Genomic DNA, 23,091 nt, shown 5'->3' with positions numbered 1-23,091 from the left:
TCCTGCAATACCTCTCCTGGGCATATATCCAGAAGATTTTCTAACTAGTAGGAAAGACACATGCTCCACTATGTTCATAGCAGCCTTATTTATAATAGCTAGAAGCAGGAAAGAACCCAGATGCCCCTCAACAGAGGAATGGATACAGAAAATGTGGTACATTTACACAATGGAATACTACTCAGCTATTTAAAACAAAGAATTTATGAAATTCCTAGGCAAATGGATGGACCTGGAGGGCATCATCCTGAATGAGGTAACCCAATCACAAAGGAACTCACACAATATGTACTCACTGATAAGTGGATATTAGCCCAGAAACTTAGGATACCCAAGATATAAGATACAATTTGCTAAACACATAAAACTCAAGAAGAACGAAGACCAAAGTGTGGACACTTTGCTCCTTCTTAGAATTGGGAAAAAAACACCCATGGAAGGAGTTACAGAGACAAAATTTGGACCTGTGACGAAAGGATAGACCATCTAAAGATGTCATATCCGGGGATCTATCCCATAATCAGCCTCCAAAAGCTGACACCATTGCATACACTAGCAAGATTTTATCGAAAGGACCCAGATATAGCTGTCTCTTGTGAGACTCTGCCAGGGCATAGCAAACACAGAAGTGAATGCTCACAGTCAGCTATTGGATGGATCACAGGGCCCCCAATGGAGCAGCTAGAGTAAGTACCCAAGGAACTAAAGGGATCTGCAACCCTATAGATGGAACCACAATATGATCTACCCAGTACCCCCCAGAGCTCATTTCTCTAGCTGCATATGTATCAGAAGATGGCCTAGTCGGCCATCAGTTGAAAGAGAGGCTCATGGTCGTGCAAACTTTATCTGCCTCAGTACATGGGAACGCCAGGACCAAGAAGTGGGAGTGGGTGGTTGGGGACTTTTGGGATAGCATTGGACATGTAAATGAAATAAATACCTAATTAAAAAAAGAGAAAAACTGAAAAAAAAAGAATCCCATCTCTGAAATCTATATTTTCTCAAGGAGACATTCTATTGAGGCTTCAGTCAGTGGCCAGCTGTGAACTTATTCAAGGTGTAACATTTGGGTCTCTTGTCCAAGAGTCTTTCATTCTTTGGAGCAGTAAGATCACTGGTGCCATTTTTTTTTTAATATTTGCTGCAAAGAATCTTAGGAGACCATCTAGTATTTGAGCCAACGTTTTTCTAGTTTTCTGTCTATTGACAGAAATAGCATCCATCTTCTGATTATTTCCTCTGGGATATTCCCAGTGGGGGATCTTATGTCATCCCATATGGGAGTGGGAGTTTTTGCATACATTTTGCAAACATCTCTCTACTTGACCTTCTTCCCTCTCCCTTCCCTTTCCCTTTCGTACTCCTTCCCTTCTCTTCCCTTTCCATTCTAGTGGTAGAACACATGATTTGCTGTGTCCATCACCAGGAATTTTAACTGTGTTAAATTTTTTTTTAAATTTCCTCTAAAATTAAGTGATTAGTTAGGTAGGTTGTGCTTTTGTATAGTGTTCTGACAATGCTCTAAAAAGGCAGTAGACATCCACAATAGTGTGTGGGTTTGGTAACTGTATATGGGATGGATCCCCAGGTGGGGCAGTCTCTAGATGGTCTTTCTTTCAGTCTCTGTTCCACACTTTGTCTCTGTATCTCCTCCCATGGATATTTTGTTCCCTTTTCTAAGAAGGACCAAAGTGTCCACACTTTGGTCTTCCTTCTTGGGCTTCATTGTGGATGCCAACAAGTGCTTGCTGACAGGAGCCCGATATAGCTGTCTTCTGAGAGGCTCTTCCAGTGCTTAGCAAATACAGAGGTAGGTGCTCTCAGCCAACCATTGGACTGAGCAGAGTCCCTAATGGATGAGCTAGAGAAAAGTTCCCAAGGAGCTGAAGGGGTTTGCAGCCCAATAGGAGGAACAACAATATTAACCAACCAGTACCATCAGAGCGCTCACAGAGTAAACCACCAAACAAAAAGTACACACAGAGGGATGCATGGCTCTAGCTGAATATGTAGCAGAGGATGGTCTTGTTGGACATCAATGTGTGGAGAAGCCCTTGGTCCTGTGAAGGCTTGATGTCCAGTGTAGGGGAATGCCAGGACAGTGAAAAAGGAGTGGGTGGGTTGGTGAGCAGGGGGAGGGGGAATGGGATAGGGGGGTTTCGGTGAGGAAATGAGGAAAGGGGAGAGAACATTTGAAATGTAAATAAAGAAAATATCTAATTAAAAAATAGCCAAAAAATGGCAGTAGAATATTCATTGAGCCCATGGTAAAGAGTTGCTAGTTTGGCATGGTTTACTCATTTTAATTTACTACTATTTAGTCTCTCTAGCACACCAATAACAGCATGTTAGCACCCATCACTCTAGGTGTTACAGTTTATCACAGGGAATCTGTCAAGACTGCTTCAGGACCTATAGAGTATTTAGGATCTATTGTTTGTAGGTAATTTGTCCATCATCTAGCCCTTTGATTCATTCTAGTTCTTTCAGGATCAGCAATACTCTATCCCATAGTAGCATCAACATTTTTCTAAAATAATTTATATTTTGGTAAAGTTGTTAAATTCTATATACTTATCAGAATAATCAGAGAAACTACCCAAATCATGCTTCAATTGCTCAAAGCCTTACATAGATAAAAGGGTATTCTACTGTAATGGATTCTGCTATAATGAATCCACATCCCTAAGAGCATGCAAGGAATAGATCTGAGTAGGTGGATTAGGAGCATTAGTAAGATCCTGGATGTAGGGAACAGGACTTATTTTTCCAGTAGGTGGTGATATTGTCAAAGGTATAGTTCTCTTAGATTTATCAGGAAGAGGCTCTATCAAAGGAACTTCTCTCAAATATCAAAGACAACTTCTTCCAACTGGCTTCCATTTTATGAGAGCCATGGTCATGGCTGAAATTTATCTTGCCTGCATAAATCTTGTTTTAGGACAAGCCAATTTCTTTCTAAGGGTTGGGGATCAATTATGAAGGATACATCTGAGAGGTAAATCAATAGAGATTAGAGGGTAGCTACCCATTTGACCACTGAACACAAGGGGTTTATCGAGAAGATATCCCTTCTTCTTGGGCCGGAGTAATTAAGGGGTCTTCTTTTACTTGAAAACCTGAGAGCTGTATATACCTTTTCTGCTTCATAAAATATCTAGGTCGGTCTAGGAAGCCACATTCTTCATACACTATTTCAAGTATGTTTCTGGTCCGTAGTGCAAGCATGAGTCCCCTTTCAGGTGCAGCAGAACTTCCTTCCTGAAAGAAACTGGAAATATCAATCTGCAGATGGAGTTGGAGGTTGAGAAAAATAAGCTGAAAATCCAGGCTACAATATATTAGAGGCAAGTGGCCATTGGGGAGTTTGTAATTTTCTCTTCAGGTTGATAAATCAAGTAAAATCAGTCCTCAGAACAAAAGAGGTCTAGGCTGAGTGTGGTGGGTCAAATTCTGTGTAAGTCCAACCTGGTCTCCATGGTAAGTTCCAGGCCAATCAGGGTTTCATAGTAATTCCTTGTTTTGAACAAAGCAAAACAAAACAACCCAAAAACCAATCAAATATACAACAAAGAGTCCCATTACTTAAGGTCTGGTACTTCTTCCTCAATCTTATATGGAAACCACTACAACCTAATAACAGGAACATGTAATAAAGGTATAACATTTCAGAAGGTAGGGATGACTCTTCCACTAAATTGTCCTTGAGTATATGCAAAGGAGAATAAAGATTGGATTCCACCAAATTAATATGTGGTCTATATGGAAAATAACCACAGCACACAACGGGAAAGTAGTTAAGGAAAATAACCACATGCATCTCACCAGTTGAGTTTTTTATTAGCAATGAAAGTAGCAAAGGAAGCAACAGAGTGATACATACTCAGAAAATATTGCACAAAAGTAGCTGGTGTGCCAAAAATATAGCTGAGCTAGTAAGCTCAGGTGCAATAAGTGATGGGAGTGCAAACCAGCCGGAATGAGTTATCCGAGGCATACAGTTCTGGAATTAGGAAAGGAAGGGATAGCCTGTACCATTAAAGAAGCAGGAAATTTTTTTTTCAAATGGATGGACCTGGAGGGCATCATCCTGAGTGAGGTAACCCAATCACAAAGGAACTCACACAATATGTACTCACTGATAAGTGGATATTAGCCCAGAAACTTAGGATACCCAAGATATAAGATACAATTTGCTAAACGCATGAAACTCAAGAAGAACAAAGACCTAAGTGTGGACACTTTGCCCCTCCTTAGAAGTGGGAACAAAAGACCCATGGAAGGAGTTACAGAGACAAAGTTTGGAGCTGAGATGATAGGATGGACCATCTAGAGACTGCCATATCCAGGGATCCATCCCATAATCAGCCTCCAAACGCTGACACCATTGCATACACTAACAAGATTTTGCTGAAAGGACCCAGATATAGCTGTCTCTTGTGAGACTATGCCGGGGCCTAGCAAACACAGAAGTGGATGCTCACAGTCAGCTATTGGATGGATCACAGGGCCCCCAATGGAGGAGCTAGAGAAAGTACCCAAGGAGCTAAAGGGATCTGCAGCCCTGTAGGTGGAACAACATTATGAACTAACCAGTACCCCGGATCTCTTGGCTCTAGCTGCATATGTATCAAAAGATGGCCTAGTCGGCCATCACTGCAAAGAGAGGCCCATTGGACTTGCAAACTTTATATGCCCCAGTACAGGGGAACGCCAGGGCCAAAAAGTGGGAGTGGGTGGGTAGGGGAGTGAGGGGGGTATGGGGGACTTTTGGGATAGCATTGGAAATGTAAATGAGAAAAATACCTAATAAAAATATTTAAAAAAAAAGAAGCAGGAAATTCTTTGGTCTTAACCTAAGAAAGTGAGTTCACATCTTACCAGGATTAAGATGAAAAAACAAAAATGTTAACATGCCACTGGGCTTTCAATCTGGACTTGGCTTATTGCCTTGGTTCTTGAAATATCTATTGGAGATATTTTGGTGAGAAACAGAGAACATGGCATGTGAAATAGGCAATATTTATTATAATGTATGCTCCCAATGGGTGAATGCCAACAGTGGCCGAAAAGACCCTGTCTCAATCTCCATCGTAGACAGACTTTTATGCTGCTTTTTGAGGGCTTTCTAGAACAAACATCTTTTCTTGAGGTCTGTTGCCCTGTTCAGGTGATTGACAATCTTGCTTGGAATTTTTATTGAACAGAAGGGCATAGTGATGTTTTTCTTCTTGATATCCCTTTTTCTGATAATCTTATAAGGGTTAGGACTCAGAGCCAGGTTAATAGTTATGTATTAAAAAATCAAGCTATCAACTTTTCCTAGGGTCAGAAATACCATTGAGTCTTGATCTTCCAGTCTTTGTTTTTTATAATGTTGACCATATTTGGGGGTTGGGGGGGCGGGGCACGGGTGACATCTAGTAAGTAGTTACTTAACAACGTAGCTCAAAATGAAACATTGGATTCAGAAATTGGGAAGTCTATCAATTCTCAAAGCCATTCTGGTAACTGTAAGGAAAGCTACATCTATGACAATTATTAACTCAGTTTTTCCACAGTAATATCAGCATCACATTTTTGGTGACTCAGCATCTGGCCTCTAGTTTCTTCTTGAGACATCATCTCTCTTCTATTGTACAAACTACCTCAGTGCAGAGTAAGTTCAGATATGTGGAGCTGTACTACAAAAGTCAAGATTCTGGATATATTTCCCTCTTAGTGCCTACAGTGACCACCCTGGATGAAGGATAGGTGGAGGACTCTCATCTCAGCTACTCCATTTCCCTTTCTATCCAGCTGTTGAGTTTATTGAAGCAAGGACCGAGGAGAAGATTTCTCCTTCCTGCGGCTGGCTTGGCCAGCAGCTAATCAGTTCTTGCTCAAGTAGTGTTAGTATCTGGTCCTAAGAACAGTGTGGTACTTCAGGTAAGATGCAATTGGACTATGCTCGATTATGTCTACTGATAATACCATGATCTGCATGTCTCATTCATATATTTACCTTTTGCCTATTGCATTTTAAATGGATGATACTGCATTATTCTTAGCACTGTTATGAATCAAAACCGAATTTTGTTCTTTTTACATGAAGAAATGCAATAGCTATGCTGGAGTTGCTGGTTTTTAAAGTCACAATTCAGGATAAGACTATTTAAAAATTATACCTCTCCCCACACATATACTTTAAAAATATGTTTCATACTGACAGGATGCTTTGGACTTTGGAGCTGTCAGCTTTACGGCATCTGGGATTTAACCTAGTTTGTGAATCCTAGTTTTCAAACTGATCTGGGGTTGTCCAGAGTGCTGTGAGTGATACAATTCAGTGGATGTTTCAATCTGGCATGATTTATATATCTATTTTTGAAACATAGGAACGTCATTTGTGATCTTTGATCTGACATATTCTACTTGTTTTGCATAAATATGTTGTTGTACAAGTAGTTTCTGCAGTTTTCTTCTAATTCTTCAGAATGGTTATGCTTGATACCATCTGCTTGAACACATCTCTGTGCTCTCAGGTGCATACATACTATGAAGTTCAAAACTATAATTATACTTTCTTATTGACCTGTGAAGAATGAGACTATAAAATGATGTTCTTTAATTTTTCCAAAGACAATGCACATTTGGTAGCTCCACCATGGGGAAGAACTTTTCTTCTTCTCTTAGACTTCCTTAGGTGCATGCAGTGTTTTGTTTAGGGTTGAGGCCGTGAGAACTTTTATCTTTCCATGTGAGCATGTCTGTTGGTGTCATCCTTTTCAGGTATTGTTTAGGTAGCCGTATTGATGAGACGTTGTGAGTGAAGTTTCTCTAGAACTTTGAGGAGATGAAACCTCACAGCAAACTTTCTGTTCCTCTTGTTCCTATAGGGTGTCTGGTCTCTTTTCTACTATGATCCTTGTTATACAATTCCAAGAGGCCAGCACTAAAATCATGTACATACAGATAACATTATATGGACTGAGCAGTTTGTATTTATATATCTATGATTAAAGAAAACAGAAGCCATTAATTTTCAGTAGAACAAGAGTGGTGCCCGGGGAAGATTAAAGGGAACAAGGGGGAGAGAGAAATGATGTCTTTAAAATTGATCTTTTTAAAAGTATTAAAAATGAAAAAGTGAATACAATTTATTTCTCCTTCAAACTTCTGCTGGGAGGGTGGCTTACAGAATGAAGTTTACTAAAAGTCCAAGGTTGTCATAGAAACAATGCTATTTTCCTACTTCAGATGTTACAAAGAGTAATTTTTCCTGTACTACTTCTTAATCTAAATGATAGATAGATCAGTAAACTTTATAAAATTTCTCAAGTTAGTTGATATATAGATAGAGCCCCTGAGTAGTTCTTTATGTATGGTCACTGGGGCAGCTGCAGCTGAAGGGGCTTGAGGGTGACAATGATGCCACACAGGCTTGGATGGTGGAGGCACTAGGCAGACAGATGCCTCTGTCCCAGAGTGTCTGGTCTCTACTCAGAGTCTGGGAAATGATGCCTAACACAAAACCTGTTGTCTCTAGATAGAGACAGATAATTGGCTAATGTGAATGTCAGTTTTGACTGGAGATTCTACAATTTTCTGGGCACCAAAATATCTTGGAATCTGGACATCTCAATCCTGACACATTTTTTTTCTCCATTCTGGTAAGATTTATGCTGATCAAAATGTGAATCAAGTAGAGTGAAGTGACCTTACACAAGAGTTTGTGGGTACTTACTGTACATAGGTGACTAATCAGAAACATCTCTTATTATTGTGTATGTGTTTTGAGATTACAACAATTATGTAATTGTTGGTTATGCAATTAATTATCAAGGCTGAGTTTTTGTTGAGTCATTAGTGTAAGTTTGAGACTAAAGTCAGAATAGGCCAATGCCTCAGCCAAAACATGACTCAGTCTTTTCTCTTGTCAGGTCTTCATATGATTAGTCCAGGCTGTGTATTATGAGGATAATTTTCTCTACTCAGTCTGAGTAGATGTCAGTATTATTTAAAAATACCTTCACAAATACCAGGAATAATGTTGGACCGATTATCTTAGTATCCCATGACCTTTGTTAAGCATATATTTTCCTGTCTAGTAGTTGGCAATCAACTATTCTCTGACCTTTCCTCCTATTTTGCCCTTTAAAATTAGACTGACCCTGAATTCTTCTGCTATGATAATCACTCTTCCCTGAGATGCTACTAAGTTACATAGGGAAGCTCTGGCAACAAGTTATTAGTCAGTCCAAAGTTCTCACACTGCTGAGACTGACAAACCTTGGTTTTAGTTTAAACATAAGGGGTTGGATAGTATAACTGTTGGGGAGGACCTGGTCCTGTCTGATGATGCCAAAACATTAAAGTGACCTATTTCTATCTAGGTTGTTCATTCATTTTAAATGCTTCCCTTTACATATGAATAGCATTATTTAGCGTGGGAACCATAGACATAGACTGAATTACTTAGCCACTATTAGGCTTACAGAAAAGATGAGCTATAAATAGATTTTCTAAACAATTTTTTTCATCCCATCTATAAGTGTGACTGTTTTAAACTACTAGTTTTCATTCTTGGAATCTAGTAGGAACTTTAGTTCATAGGGACTATTCCTTCATTATGTCTTTAATAATCAGATTTATGTAGATGAGAATGCTTCTGGTTGTATCATGAGGCCTATGTCCACTGGTGCTGTCATTATCTAGGTCTTGTGTAGGTAACTATACTGTTAGATTTCATGGCTTTTCTGTCTAGAAGACACCATCATGCAGTATTTAGGTGATCTGACAAGTCTTAAGTGTAAGGGTTGTGTTGTAGATGTACCAATTTGGACTGGACATCCCATGCTTCTTAGATGCATTTTTCTATGAGTTTAAACCTCTGTTCTAGCCTCCATCTCTTGCACAAATGAGCTTTTTTGGGTGAGATGTAAGGGATATATCTATCTGTTGGTATAAGAATAACTGCTTAGAATACAGTTAGAAAGAATAAAATGGCACTAGCCAGTTCTTCTCTTGGATCTATGATCTCTCCAGCTAATGGTAGTTGTCCTGGTTCATAGTACCAGACATTAATTCTCTGTAATTGAACAGGCCTCAAGTTCAATTATACAGCAATTGTTTAGCTCCAAGATGTAAGTATCACTACCAAGAAAAGACCCTTTGTATTTGATGCTTGAGAGCTGATAAATCTCTGGACCTAGGAAGGGATTATTTGTTTGGAGCTTGAAGACTAATGCAGAATTATTTACCAAAATATCACTTGTATCTTGTTTACTGTTCTACTGTTGTGAAGAAACACCATAACCAAAACAATTTATGGAAGAAAGCAGTAAATTAGGGGCTTGCTTACAATTTTAAGGGGCTATTCTATAATCATTATGGCAGGGAGCATGGCAGGAGGAAGGTATGACAGTGGAGTAGTAGCTGAGAGTTTACATCCTTGGCTGAAGGCAGGAGGCAGAGAGAATGAGACTGGACGTGGTGTGAGTTTTTGAAACCTCCAAACCCACCTCCAGTGACACACCTCTTCCCATAGGACCATACCTCCTACTATTTCCTAAACAGTCTGCCAACTAGGAACCCAGCACTCAAAGTGTGAGCCTATATGTACCATTCTCATTCAAATTACCTGAACTTTGAAATTTTATTTTTATAAAGGTAACTTTTTAAAAATTATCTTCTCTTTTTCCATAGTTGTGAGTTGCCCCTTTATTCTGCAGACTTAGAAAAACATTATATTTAATATGACCATACCAGCTCACCATTGTCTGTTCTAAATATTTTAATTATTGCTTGATCCACCACAAATTATTTGACCACAGAAGTATAGAGACAGAGTAGTTTGTGAGGGCCAGCATGCTCAGCTATGACTGTGTAATGATAATTTAAATGATTAAAATCAATTGCTTTCCTATTTATCCTTGTAGACTTGAACAGGAGAAAGGAGGCATTCAATAGGATGCCCACAACCCCCGACATTATGACTCTGTAAGAGGGTGAGCTTTACTGAATTTAAAGGTTGGCAACACAGTGTCCTGGTGCAGTTGAGGACCCACCTCTGAAATCAGCCCTGCAAGAATATTCTCATTTAAAAAGACTCCTTTGTGCAAAAGTTTCCTTTGGTGCTAATCAGAAATTTAATTTATTCAGAGATAAGAAAAGGGAAGATCTTAACTACTCTGATGTGAGGGATCTGAAGAAATTAGGAGTGAGCAAGATAAATATCAGAGTGTCAGCACTACACACATTTCCTAATGGATAAAATCTTTGCTTCTGTTATTTTAATTTTCTCTGCATGGAGTCAGATAACCTACGTGACTTTAATAATGATGATGCAAAGTTGTCAACTCTCTAGGTCTCAAGAAAAAGGCCTAAATGACTTTGAATTTTACTCAGTTCCAAAAGAAATGGAGGTGTTCATTCATTCATCCACTCACTCACTTATTCATTTGCGAAAATCTCTTAGGTAAATACATGCTATGATGGTTTATGGATATAAAAAGACAAGAAAAATTCCAGAATACATGTCAGAGTTTAAAATGGCTGCAGTGTACCAGGGTCCAGTAGACGAGTGCTTTCTTACTGAGGTGTAGAGCCTCTTACAGAGAAGGTTCCTAGCTGCGATTTGGGGGAATGAAAAGGGTATTCTCAGGCCAATTAAATGGGAAAGAACATTTAAGACAGAGAAAATGAATGTGTAAAGAAGACTTAGAAATGAGAAATAACAGCATGCTTGCTGAGGATTATATAGTATGGCTCCCATCACAGGTATTATCACTACAATAGAATAGAGAAACGCCAGGCAGTGGTGGCTCATGCCTTTAATCCCAGGACTTGGGAGGCAGAGGCAGGTAGATTTCTGAGTTGAAGGCCAGCCTGGTTTACTTAGTGAGTTCCAAGACAGCCAGGGCTATACAGAGAAACCCTGTCTGGAAAAACCAAAACCAAAACCAAACCAAAATAATAAATAAATAAAGATAGATAGATAGATAGATAGATAGATAGATAGATAGATAGATAAAAAGAATAGAGAAACAAGATGTTCAGGAACGTGGGCTTGATTTTGTAGATAGCATATTTTAATGTATACCAAATTGAATTTAGATTCATTTATCACTTTAGCAAAAATGATATTTAATAATGTCTCAGTAAAGTAAATACAAGGAGATGTGATACAATGTGCTAGAAGGAAAGGAGAGAAAGAGAAAACAAAAAAAAATTCCCTTGTAAAAATAAAGACAGGGTTGGAGAGATGGCTCACTGGTTAAGAGCACTGACTGCTCTTTCAGAGTTCCTGAGTTCAAATCCTAGCAACCACATGGTGGCTCACAACTGTCTGTAGTATGATTAGATGCCCTCTTCTGGCGTGTTTGAAGACAGCTACAGTGTACTCATATACATAAAATAAATAAATTAATTAAAAAATTAAATTTAAATAAAATAATAAAATAAAATGAAGACATATTTTGCAGGAGTTACTGTGGCTTCAAGCTGTTGTTTCAACTGAGCAACTTTTCCAAGTGGTGGTGGTATTAGAGCTTCTGGACACTCAAAGAAGTAAGGGGAGGTAAGTCATTGAGTACTCAAGAAAAGAATGTTTTTACCGAAATACCTGAGAATATGATGGTTTGAATATGAGGCTAGAGATTTTGTCATTAGCAAGATGGTAGAATGAAAGCCATTTTAAAAAATAATTTATTCATATTTTAATATTTTACCATCCTTTCCTATGACATCTTGATCTTGATAATGACCCATGGGAAAGTATGCCTTTGTAGGAGTTTTGCAGTCCCAGGGAGAAGGTCCAGGATACTATTAGAACCAAAATTTGGGAAGTTGATGTGTGTATTGTATGCCTGTATGTGCTGTATATGCTAGTGGACACACGTGTGTTCAGAGGTAAGTATCAGGCATCTTTCTCTATTCCTCTCCATCTCATGTTTTGAGACATGATCTCTTACTAAAACAAAGCCCACCATTTGAGCTAGTTAGGCTGTCCAGTGAGCCTCTGGGATCTTCTTGCTCAGGCTGCTCAGTGAGTTATAGATGGGCGTGAATACATACCTAGCTTTTACACGAGTGCTGGGGCTGTGAACTCTGGTTTATGTGCTTGAACAACAGTGTTTTATTCATGGAGATGTTTTCTAGTCCCTGGAGAATAGATGCTTTTTACCAATTTCACTTTAGCTGTCTCATGTCCACCTAAAGTGAAACAGCTCAGTATGGAGACAGAATCCCTCAGCTCATTATTCTTGACATAAAAGAGCAAGAAGATGGTGAGTAAGATCCCAGGTTCCTTGACTGTGCAGGACATTCCCCACAGGCCAACCTACTTCTTGCCTACTATAACACTGAAGAGACCAACAAAACTGAGTGGCTGGGAGATCTGGGGAGCAGAGGATACAAGGAAGAGTGATGTCACTAAAGTGAAAGTATTTTTTTTCTTTGTGGGGGGAGGTAGAGAAGGGTTTATTTCAGCTTACACCTCATCATCAAAGGAAGTCAGGACAAGTCAGGGCCAGGAACCTAGAGGCAGGAATTGTTGCAGTGGCTAAGAAGTAGTATTGCCTACTGTCTTGCTTCTCATGGCTTGCTCAGCTCCCTCTCAGTTTAGTTGAGTTTAATTCTATCCTAGGTTCTCTGAGCTATCCAATCTTCACTTCCCTGCTATTTATGCAATGTCAGGCATGAGGCCGTTCTTGTGGAGTGGGTATTAAGTTAAACCAGACACTGTTTGGCCACTTCCACAAGTTCTGCACCACCATTTCCAGAACACATCTTGCAGGCAGGACAGATGGTCAAAGGATGTGTGACTGGATTGGTGTTCAGGTTTGTCTTTCTGTAACCTGCAGAGTATCTTTTTATACCAAAGAGACTAGAATATACTCCTCTGTTCCATGCAGGTACCTGTCTTCCCTCTATATGGTCAATAAGCTATGTGTATGTTGTCTTTGGGAATGGGGTACCACAATTGTGTGGACCTCATAAAATTGCAAAGCTTCTGTAAAGCAAAGGACACCGCCAATAAGACAAAAAGGCCACCAACAGACTGGGAAAGGATCTTTACCTATCCTAAATCAGATAGGGGACTAATATCTAATATATATAAAGAACTGAAGAAGGTGGACTCCAGAAAATCAGATAACCCCATTAAAAATGGGGCTCAGAACTAAACAAAGAATTCTCACCTGAGGAATACCAAATGGCTGAGAAGCACCTGAAAAAAATGTTCAACATCCTTAATCATCAGGGAAATGCAAATCAAAACAACCCTGAGATTCCACCTCACACCAGTCAGAATGGCTAAGATCAAAAATTCAGGTGACAGCAGATGCTGGCAAGGATGTGGAGAAAGAGCAACACTCCTCCATTGTTGGTGGGATTGCAAGCTTGTACAACCACTCTGGAAATCAGTCTGGCGGTTCCTTAGAAAATTGGACATAGTACTACTGGAGGATCCAGCAATACCTCTCCTGGGCATATATCCAGAAGATGTCCCAACTGGTACGAAGGACACATCCTCCACTGTGTTCATAGCAGCCTTATTTATAATAGTCAGAAGCTGGAAAGAACCCAGATGCCCCTCAACAGAGGAATGAATACAGAAAATGTGGTACATTTACACAATGGAGTACTACTCAGCTATTAAAAAGAATGAATTTATGAAATTCCTAGGCAAATGGATGGACCTGGAGGGCATCATCCTGAGTGAGGTAACACAATCACAAAGGAACTCTTCTATGATTTTGTTAAAATATTTTTTGAGCCTTTGAGCTGGATTTCTTTTCCTTCTTTTATTCCTATTATTCTTAGGTTTGATCTTTTCATAATGTTGCAGGTTTCCTGGATGTTTTGTGTCAGGAATTTTAAAAAAAATCTTCACTCATGTATATATTTTTTTCTATTATAGTTTCAATGCCTGGAATTCTCTCTTCCATCTCTTATATTTTGTTGGGGAAGCTTGCCTCTGTGGTTCCTGTTCAGATTCCTAAACTTTTCATTTCCACAATTCTCTCAGTCACCCCCTCCCCCCCCTGTGTTTTATCTATTTTCATGTTTAGGGCTTGAAAAGTTTATTTTGTTTCTTTCAATGTTTGTTTCTTTATTCTTGGTATTCTTTAAGGGATTTATTAATTTTCTCTTCATATAGTTGGGTTTACAGTCTTTTTCTTATGTTTCAGTTATTTTGGAATATTCAGGTCCTTTTGTGATGAGATGGCTGGGTTTTAGTGATAACATATTGTTCTGGCCACTACTGATTGTGTTCTTATATTCTAGGCATCTGTATTTAGGTTGATTATTGGTTTAGGTGCCAATTTCTAGGTTTATCTTTGTTGGGTGGGTGCTTTGTTCTTTTGTTTCTGTTTTCTTTCTGGATTTTCAGAGCTTGTGATAGCTGGAATGGCTGTGTGTTTCATATTTTACTGACCTTCTCAGCTGGTGTGTTCATAGAGAATGCCTGTTTAGATGCTGGGGTGCAGTAATGAGTGTGAGAAGTGAGGTCTGGGGCAGTGGTGGGGAACAGTCTTTGGGATCCACAGGAGATGTGAACAGTGGGCAAAGGAGACTGCATCTAATGTTATATTGTAGTGATAAGGACAAGCCTGAGGGCTTGGGGCTTGGGAAACAGCAAGAGTGGAGAAGGTCTGAGGACAGTCTACCTTGAGAATAATTTTCTATTAACTGACTGCAAAGATTTAGGAATGTATGAATAGCTGGACAAAGAGCTCAGAACAGTTGTTTTAAGGAAGCTCAGCATGGGATAAGAAGACATTGATAAACACTAAATGAAATCTTGAAATAATATATGAACAAAATAATTGAAAAATAGATATAAAAATCATTTAATGAACTCAATGAGAGTTAATGCATGCAATGTAAAAGTAGCAAAAGGAGAATCAAAAGAGCAGAAACTTTATTTAAGGAAACAATGCCAGAAAATTTCACAAATCATGGGAGAAACATGAGAATTCAGGTACATGAGATCTAAATTGGTTCCAAGTTTGTTCCACTCAAAGATATCACTGACACTGACAAACATTTAAATCAGATTACCAAAAGTAAGAACCTGGAACTTTTGAATGCATCAAGAAAAAAGAGGATTACCATATATAGGAAATCCCTTTTAGACTATCAATGGGATGTTATAGGCAGGAGAGATCAGGGCAATGTTTTTAAATTGCTGGAAGAAGTGCTACCAATCATGAATAGTTGTCAAACTTGTTGTGAAGAAATGAAGGAGAACCTTAGCAAGAAGGCTGACCAGAAATGCATTTCACACCACCCAGCATACAGAAATACTGAAAGAAAAAGCTATTGCATCTGAGCAATGGAAACAAAGTGTCAGAGTGTAATGGGGATACCTCTGAGATATGGCAGACAGGGAGATACACCATAGCTAAACACACAGCATCTATTGTCCCATCCCTGAAGATCAACCCTAATCTAATTAGGACTTTATTCAGTAGAGAAAGAATAACCATGAGGCTACTGGTATGCTGTACTCACACTCAAGTCACCTGAGATATTTATTGCAAAAGAACCCCAAGGCCTGTACAAGCCTGAATCCCCATTTTGGGAGCTGTCATGTTTCCACACTTATAAATGCCCTGGAGAAAGAACTCATACTGTGTTTTACCCTTCTTTATCCAGGCTTTCATTGCATGGAGCCATCTAGGTACCACACCCATATGAGATCATGAGAGGAAACAGCTGGAATGACTTAGCACATTGGGTGACATTGTCCCATGAGCCAAATAGGAGACTGGCTAGCCCTTTCACCCCCACTGTCTTAAAAATATCCAGGTGATTCAACAAACCCACTTCTTAGCCCAAAAAGTAGTTCTGCCTACTCTACTGATGTTCTAGAAGTAGATAAGTGGACCTGTTCATGTATCAAAAAATAGACAGGTAAGTAGGCTTGAGTGGTTTGGCACCCAGAGGCTTAGATAAACAGAAGAAGCTTGCTGGCCTACCTCCAAACCTGCAAGGGAATGAGCAAAGCAATTCTTTGAGCTCTACTCATTCTCCTATGGCCATAGAAGCAGTTAAGTTGTTTGTTCTCAGGAGATTGGCACATGGGAACACTTGGTCCTGCCCATTCTCAATCCTAGGAAACAGCTGGGTAGACATCTTTGATAGTGTTAATTGTGAACTTGGCAGAATCTAGAGTCACCTGAAACATAGCCCTTTGGGTATGCCTATGGGAGATTATCTTGCCTGTGTTAATTGAGTTGGGGATTCCCACCCACTGTGGGTGGTACCATGCATTTATTGGGATTCTGGGCTTAATAGGCAGAGAAAGGGAGCAGAGTAGTTGGCATACATTCTTTGCTATCTTCTTGGCACACAACCAGGTACTTCCAGCCCTTTCTGCCTTTACTTCTTCACCATGATAGAAGTACCATGAACTGTGAGCTAAATGAAACCCTTCTTGCTCTTGTCAGTGTGTTTTATAACATCAACAGAAGAAGAAGCTAAGTGACCAAAAACTTTCTAGCCCTGCTCATAAAGCCTTCAGACTCTGGCAGGTCTTCTACCCTGCTTCTGAGCAGACAGTGATCCACTAACCATGTGGACTCACCAAAATGTTTTACTCTTGAATATGCTATAGAAACAGATGGGTGTATCACACTTGCAGTTGGACATACCATACCTAGGATTCCTGTGAACAAGCCTGGCCAAACAGAATTGTACCCCAATTGGCACCACAATTACAGATCTCATCAATCTTGGCCACTAAAAAAGCCACAGTCATTACTAACACTAATTGTAGCTGAAGAAGCTACATGGACACTAAATTAATGCACTTGTGTGGAACCAAAGTCAAATTAGTACATATAGTCAACACCCTAGGACATATTGCCTATATAAAGTCTTTTACTATGAAAGCCACTCTATAAAAATGGTAGAGACATCTGACTTACAAGATTTAGTTCATCTTCAATTTCATTGATCAAACAGGAGTCACTTGCATATTTGTAGCTGATCTCTTCCTTTGTGTTCTCCTTAGTCTTGCTAAACAAGAGAGAGTGCTTTACTGACTGAAGCGCAGTAACAGAAGCAAGACAGCTCAAGTGAGACACGTTCATTTAATACACAGCTCAGTGGCTTCTTAGGTATTTCTTCCAAACCTTTCTTACCAAGTGCCTTCCAGAGGACGCCTTGACTCCTAAGTTCTCAGCCCCCTGTGCATCCTTAAATCCACTGTGCTGTTTATGTTGGGATCATAACATGACATGAATATCTTTCCAATTAACAAGCTTACCCTGGACTTTTCCCATCTTCTAAATCCTTTTATTAACAACTTTTACTAATAAGAGGCTGTAATGACAAGCAGCAGGCAGGGCTTATTTGTCCAGAAGGAGCTGTGTTGAAGTGAAATGATGGAGTTCTCTTCCATTTCTTGTCTTCTCAGTAGAAAGAATTCAGCCAGAAGGTAGTTAAAACAAAGGTTTACTTAGGAAAGTAAAGGAAAACTTCAGATATAAGGAGTGGGCCAACCCAGTGTGGGTACTTCATTGTTGGATTATTCATTGTGATTTTTTTGTTTGTTTGTTTATTTTGAGACAGTTTCATTATGTTGCCCTGATTGGCAGGAACTTGCCATGTAGACCATGCTGAACTTGAACAATGGTTCTTTGACTTTTGCCTCTGGCTTTTCATGCTTATAGACATTGCCTCCATGCCAAGCTCTAGTAGTGTGCATTTAAGGAGTTTGATAGGGTCCCTGCTAGCTTATGATGTCATTATTAGGTTCCTCAACTTGCAGTTATGTTTTATACCCACTTTTGCTTATGTGCCAGTCTGCCAACTTTATTATTTCTTAACATGAGTACATAAGTGAAACTCCAGTGGAGGTGTGCAAAAACCACCCTGCTAATGAAAGGACAATAATGCTTTAATGACCAGGACATATTTCCTTCTTACTTTTCATGATACAGGACAGGAAAGACCCTGACATTTTCCTTTCCTTTCCTTTCCTTTCCTTTCCTTTCCTTTCCTTTCCTTTCCTTTCCTTTCCTTTCCTTTCCTTTCCTTTCCTTTCCTTTCCTTTCCTTCCCTTCCCTTCCCTTCCCCCTCCCCTCTCCCCCTCCCCTCATTGCCTTCCCTCCTCTCTTTCTTTCTTCTCTCTGCTTATCATAATGTTCATTAGTGCACAAGTGGTAACTGGGAAAACGCCCCATTGTCATTGCTTTGATTTCTGATATAGTAGAGGAAGCCTAACTAGAGCTTCCAGGATATTTATCCACAGAGGGACTTTTTTGTTTGTTTGATTGTTTTGTTTTCTTGGATTTTTTGAGACAGGGTTTCTCTGTGTAGGCCTGACTGTCCTGGAACTCACTTTGTAGACCAGGCTGGCCTTGAAGTCAGAAATCCACCTGCCTCTGCCTCCCAAGTGCTGGGATTAAAGGTTGGACTTTTTAACCATCTGTAAGCACAGCTACCAAAATATAACTCTGCTTTTCCGGGTTACTTACTGCCTAGATCTTTGCCAAATCAGCTGGGTCTAACTACTGAAGAAGTAGAGCAAGTTGGAGTTTGGGTGAGGAGTGGGTATGTTCTCCTTACTTTTGGCTCCACACAGAAACTTCTTCCCTTCTGCTCATGTCTACCTGGCTGCCTACTCTAGCAGACACAGGCTAGAGGGAAATTCAAAACCAGTGTTTTATCCAGGGCAGCCATAGCTACAGTTCTGTTCTAATACAATGGTAAAGGAATGGATCAATTCTAGAAAGCTGACAAATATCAAAACTGAGGAGATGCTGACCTGCTCTGTTCTATAGCCGTGAACCAGCAATTCTAATGCCAGTAGCAAAACCTTCCTTTTGCTTGTGTACCAGTACTTACAAATGCACAGTTCTGGTCTTGGTTTCACATTGATTATTTTTTCTTTTAATTCTTCTTGTTATATTATGTGACCTCGCCAATCGGATCTTGGGGTTTTCAGACATTCCATTCTGAACCATTTTTGTTTCCCTGGTTTCTTGTCTGAATGAGAAAACCTGGAGGGGATGCCTTTCAAACAGTATGGAGTCTTTCCTCTAACAATGACTACAGTGATAACAGCAATGACAACAAGAAACTATTGGTTTGTGGTGGGGAATGGCACAGAAGACAGCCGTGCTGCCATTCACACGATGTAGGATCAATGGCACTTTGCAGTCAATTCACACAAGAAACCCATTCTTTTCATTGGCTGCTGCTAAGCTCTATGGCAATTGTTTGCTTTAGCTATAATTGAACTCAATCCATAGAAATAGAATAACCACTTTCTACATGCCTTTTGCCTTTAGAATGTTTCTTTGCAAAAAGAAACATCCCCATAGTCAATTTTTATGCACCAGGACACCAACCTGACTTGAAGTTTTAGTGATTTTGTATATGGAGAATATAGGTGAGCACTCAATTCTACATTTCAACTTCTAGACCTTGAAAGATAAATATTGACTATGTCAAGGACTTTTTGTCATGATCATTTTATTCTTTAGAATAAGTATCATCTTGCAATACATACCACTAGCTTCAATGAAAGATTGCTGTGGACCTATGCCACTCTCATTTACAACCCAGTTTTCAGTTGATACTGTAACTATTCATTGTCCATTCACTACTCTATAGGGGTTGGAGAGTTGAGATTAAAATACAGCATTGTTGCTTTAGGAAGATTCTCCACCAAAAGAGATCAGATGAGACACGCAGTTTTCTTTCCCTTGCTAGTGACAATAAAGAGGGTCAAGAAATGGACTTCTTGCTTGCTTGAAGTAAAGGCCATGAACTTTCATCCATCCCACAAGTGTTCCTTATTCCTTAGATTACAAGATAAAGACAGAAATTCTGGAGAGAGGAACATTTCTAATCTGGGCTACAGAGCATTTTGAATGGTAGGATTGAGATATACTATACTTTCCTCCCAGCACCTTCCTCTGTCTATTGCTTTGCTTCCCCACATAATTTCTGTTTTCGGAAGTATAGAAAAAAATGATAGATGACAACTGGCAAGAGCAGACAGTGGCTGATGCTGTTTCTGTGAACGAGCATGCATGCATGTATTGGGGTGGTGGTGGTGGTGCAGAAAGGAATAAAGAAGCTATAATCATTCCATTCATTCTTGACTTGTGCTGCTTCTGCTAACCTTCCGCTGTCCTCACACCCCAAGTTCTCAGAGCAGCCAGATCAACTCTCTTTCATTCTGGATATTCAGCTGCCACCCCAGAACTGAGGGTCTTGGGATCTTTTAACACCTGGCTATTCCTTGGAGAGGCATCAATCTCCAAGGGCAACATTGCTCAACCTCAATTTAGATCATATCCTTTCCATCACCAATGTTCCCTGTAGAAAGGGCTTAAAAAGGACTCCACCAGTTATGAAAAGCAGACAAGAGAGTGGACTCCCTTTTTATGGGACGTAAGGAGTGATGTTGAAATTGGAATCAGAGGCCTGAGGAGTCAAGAAGACAGACAGACGCAGAAGGGAAATGGATTCCTTCCTGTTCAACATCCCAAACCGTTAGAGGAAGAACTCTCAGGTATAGCAGCCTTATAAAGACTTTTAACAAATGCTTTTTCTGAGCTTTCTCTCTCCCAGACTATAAAATGAGGAGATGGGAATGTGGTTAACTCCAAAGTTCGTTTCAGATCTCCATGGTTTGGAAATCTAAAGCTTGATATCAAATTTAAAGAGCTTAAAATCAGACTTGAACAGAGAGAGGGTGGAGGAAAGGAGGCTGTTGTTATTAAGATTCCTTTTAAAACTGCTTTGAAATCATTTACCCTGAACTTGAAAGTGATTTACTTTCTCAAACACTAGCAAAGCTTTCAAACCAAAGGGCTTCTCTCCAGTACATAAGGCAGAGGGGACAGCATGTGGCGGACTGAAGTGAATGCTTTATATTTAGGTGGGTCTGAACACATCTAAGGCAACGATGACTTTGATAAAGAATGTCTTTTAGAGGGAGTTGCAAAGATGAAAGCACAAATTTGTATAGCATAAGCATATGGAGAATTTTGCTGACTTAGATATTGCTACAGAAGCAACACTACTGAAAGGAACCATGCTCACTTAAAACAAAACCTACAGGAGCTACACGATTGAGCCCTGAGGATATTAAAACATTACCAGTGACCAGAAAGGCAAAACCAAAGAATCATTGATCTAGTTTGATGGGCTTTTATTTTTGTAATGAAATCCTTTACCGTTCTTTGAGTCCCTGATCCTCAACATATCCTCTAATTTTTCTCTTCTCTGTGATTAAGCAACATACAGTTTTGATTAATCAAATATTCTAGTCAATGGGGACCTGCCATATATATTATACATAGAATGCCAATTAAAGAGAACTTTTAAAAATGAAAGTAAACATTGGCATTGTATTCATTCAGCAAAATTGAAGTGGTGCTAACAAAAGAGAAAACTGATGCTAGGGAAAGTGACAGCTCTTGCAGCCTCACCCCCACATAAAACCCTGCAACAACACAGGACAAAACGTATCTTCTATAAGGGGATTTGGATTGAATGCGGTAGTTGAAGGTCTTTTTCAGAGAACTAGATTTGAGCAGATGAAGATGGTTTATACCAAGATAGGAGTTGTGACGTTGAAGAAGCTTAGAGACCAAGCTGAAAGATACCATGGTTGTCAATTTTATCAGATTTAGGAGTGTGGTAGTGAGGACAGAGTGTGGGAAAGGGGAAGCAGACTTCCGGCTGTGAGTGAGAAAGCTGGCTTTGGGAAAGATAACAAGTCTACCTAGACATTTTGCAATCCAAACATTCATGGGAATCACGGAGGCCAAATGCCTACTGGCAGGTAAATAACTAAACAGGTGATTGCATCCAAAGCCCATGAGCAGCAGTGGAGGTTTTAGGAGTGGGTAGGATTTCTAAGTGATATTTCAGGAGGAGGAAACAGTGCACAGGTTTCATGGACTTTCTGTTAAGGAGACAAAGGAGGCTTGATTGGACTATTTGGAGGAAAATCTGGAAAATGGGTCTTTTAGATACAGAGAAAGTAAGGGATGCTTTTTTGAAGACCCTAGATGTCTCATTTAATCCTTGCAATCCTTACAGGAGATTCTTTTCCCTGTCTTCTAATTTCTGCAAAGGCATGTTCCCAGTACTTTACACCCCTTTCTCTATTCCTTTTTCACTTCACTCTTCTTGGTTAGGGAATAGTATGGAATCAAGTTAGAGTGAGACTTCCCGACCTGACTTTTACACTTAAGGCAGTAAGACAGAAACTGGAGGATCTGCCCTACTGTGAAGCCAAACTCATCCTTTAGACAACTGATACTGAGTGGGTAGAAAGCTAAGCTCTGTTGTGGTCTGAGTGTGGAATGTTCCTCTGTGGATCATGTGTTTTGGACACATGGTTTCCTGATGGTTGTACTGTTTGGGAGGACTGTAGAAGTGTTAGGAGGTAGAACGTTACCAGAGGATGTTTGTCATTGTGGCTGGGCCTTGAGATGTTGTCCTGAAGTTGTTCTCTGCCTTCTACGTGTGTGTCATGGCTGGCAGATACCTGTATTCACATGAATGAGCACATACACACTCAGATATACCACATCACATACTATAGACATGCACAAAACATTTGCATGGTGCAAATCTTCAACAAGAGATGTTGAAGATTAAGGGAAAAGATTAAATAAAGATAAATCAAGGTCTGTAGTGGAAAACCACATAGCCAAGAATATTTGGCCAGCAAAAATTGGTCTTGAAGAATAACCACGTCCCTCAAAACAGAAAAACGAACAAACAAAAAACAACATGAAGTTGGGTGGGTAGGTAAGAGGGTGAGTTGGGGAAGAGCTGGGAGGATAAATATAATAAAAACACATTCTGTGTTCCCAGACAACTAATAAAATTTACAAAAAAAAAAGAAAGAAAGAAAGAAAGAGAAGATTAAAATTATCTTGAGGTGGCTATACAGCTCCGTAGAACCTGGCACTTGCTGCTAAGCCTGATGACTTAAGTTCAATTCTTGGAATTCACGTGGTGGAAGGAGAGAACAGTTTTAAAAAACCACACATATGCACACATCCTTTTATCCTAAAGATTGTTCCAAACAGAAATAAAGAAAAAGGAGGGGCTATCCCA

The 23,091-nt window shown here is 39.6% G+C and overlaps 1 long non-coding RNA gene across 1 annotated transcript in view; it reads left to right on the top strand.

Annotated features, from left to right (window-relative positions):
- Gm12648 overlaps positions 1-23,091 on the top strand; it is a 337,451-nt gene that overhangs the window by 161,483 nt on the left and 152,877 nt on the right. Inside the window, exon 2 of the long non-coding RNA XR_001784347.1 lies at positions 11,469-11,563. This is a non-coding gene — a long non-coding RNA (predicted gene 12648). The remainder of the gene's footprint in view (positions 1-11,468; positions 11,564-23,091) is intronic.

The sequence above is a fragment of the Mus musculus genome, chromosome 4 (genome assembly GCF_000001635.26).
Source record: "Mus musculus strain C57BL/6J chromosome 4, GRCm38.p6 C57BL/6J".
NCBI classification, from domain to species: domain Eukaryota; kingdom Metazoa; phylum Chordata; class Mammalia; order Rodentia; family Muridae; genus Mus; species Mus musculus.
The sequence above is the reverse complement of the archived record's forward strand: the minus strand, read 5'-3'. Positions and strand labels throughout refer to the sequence as shown.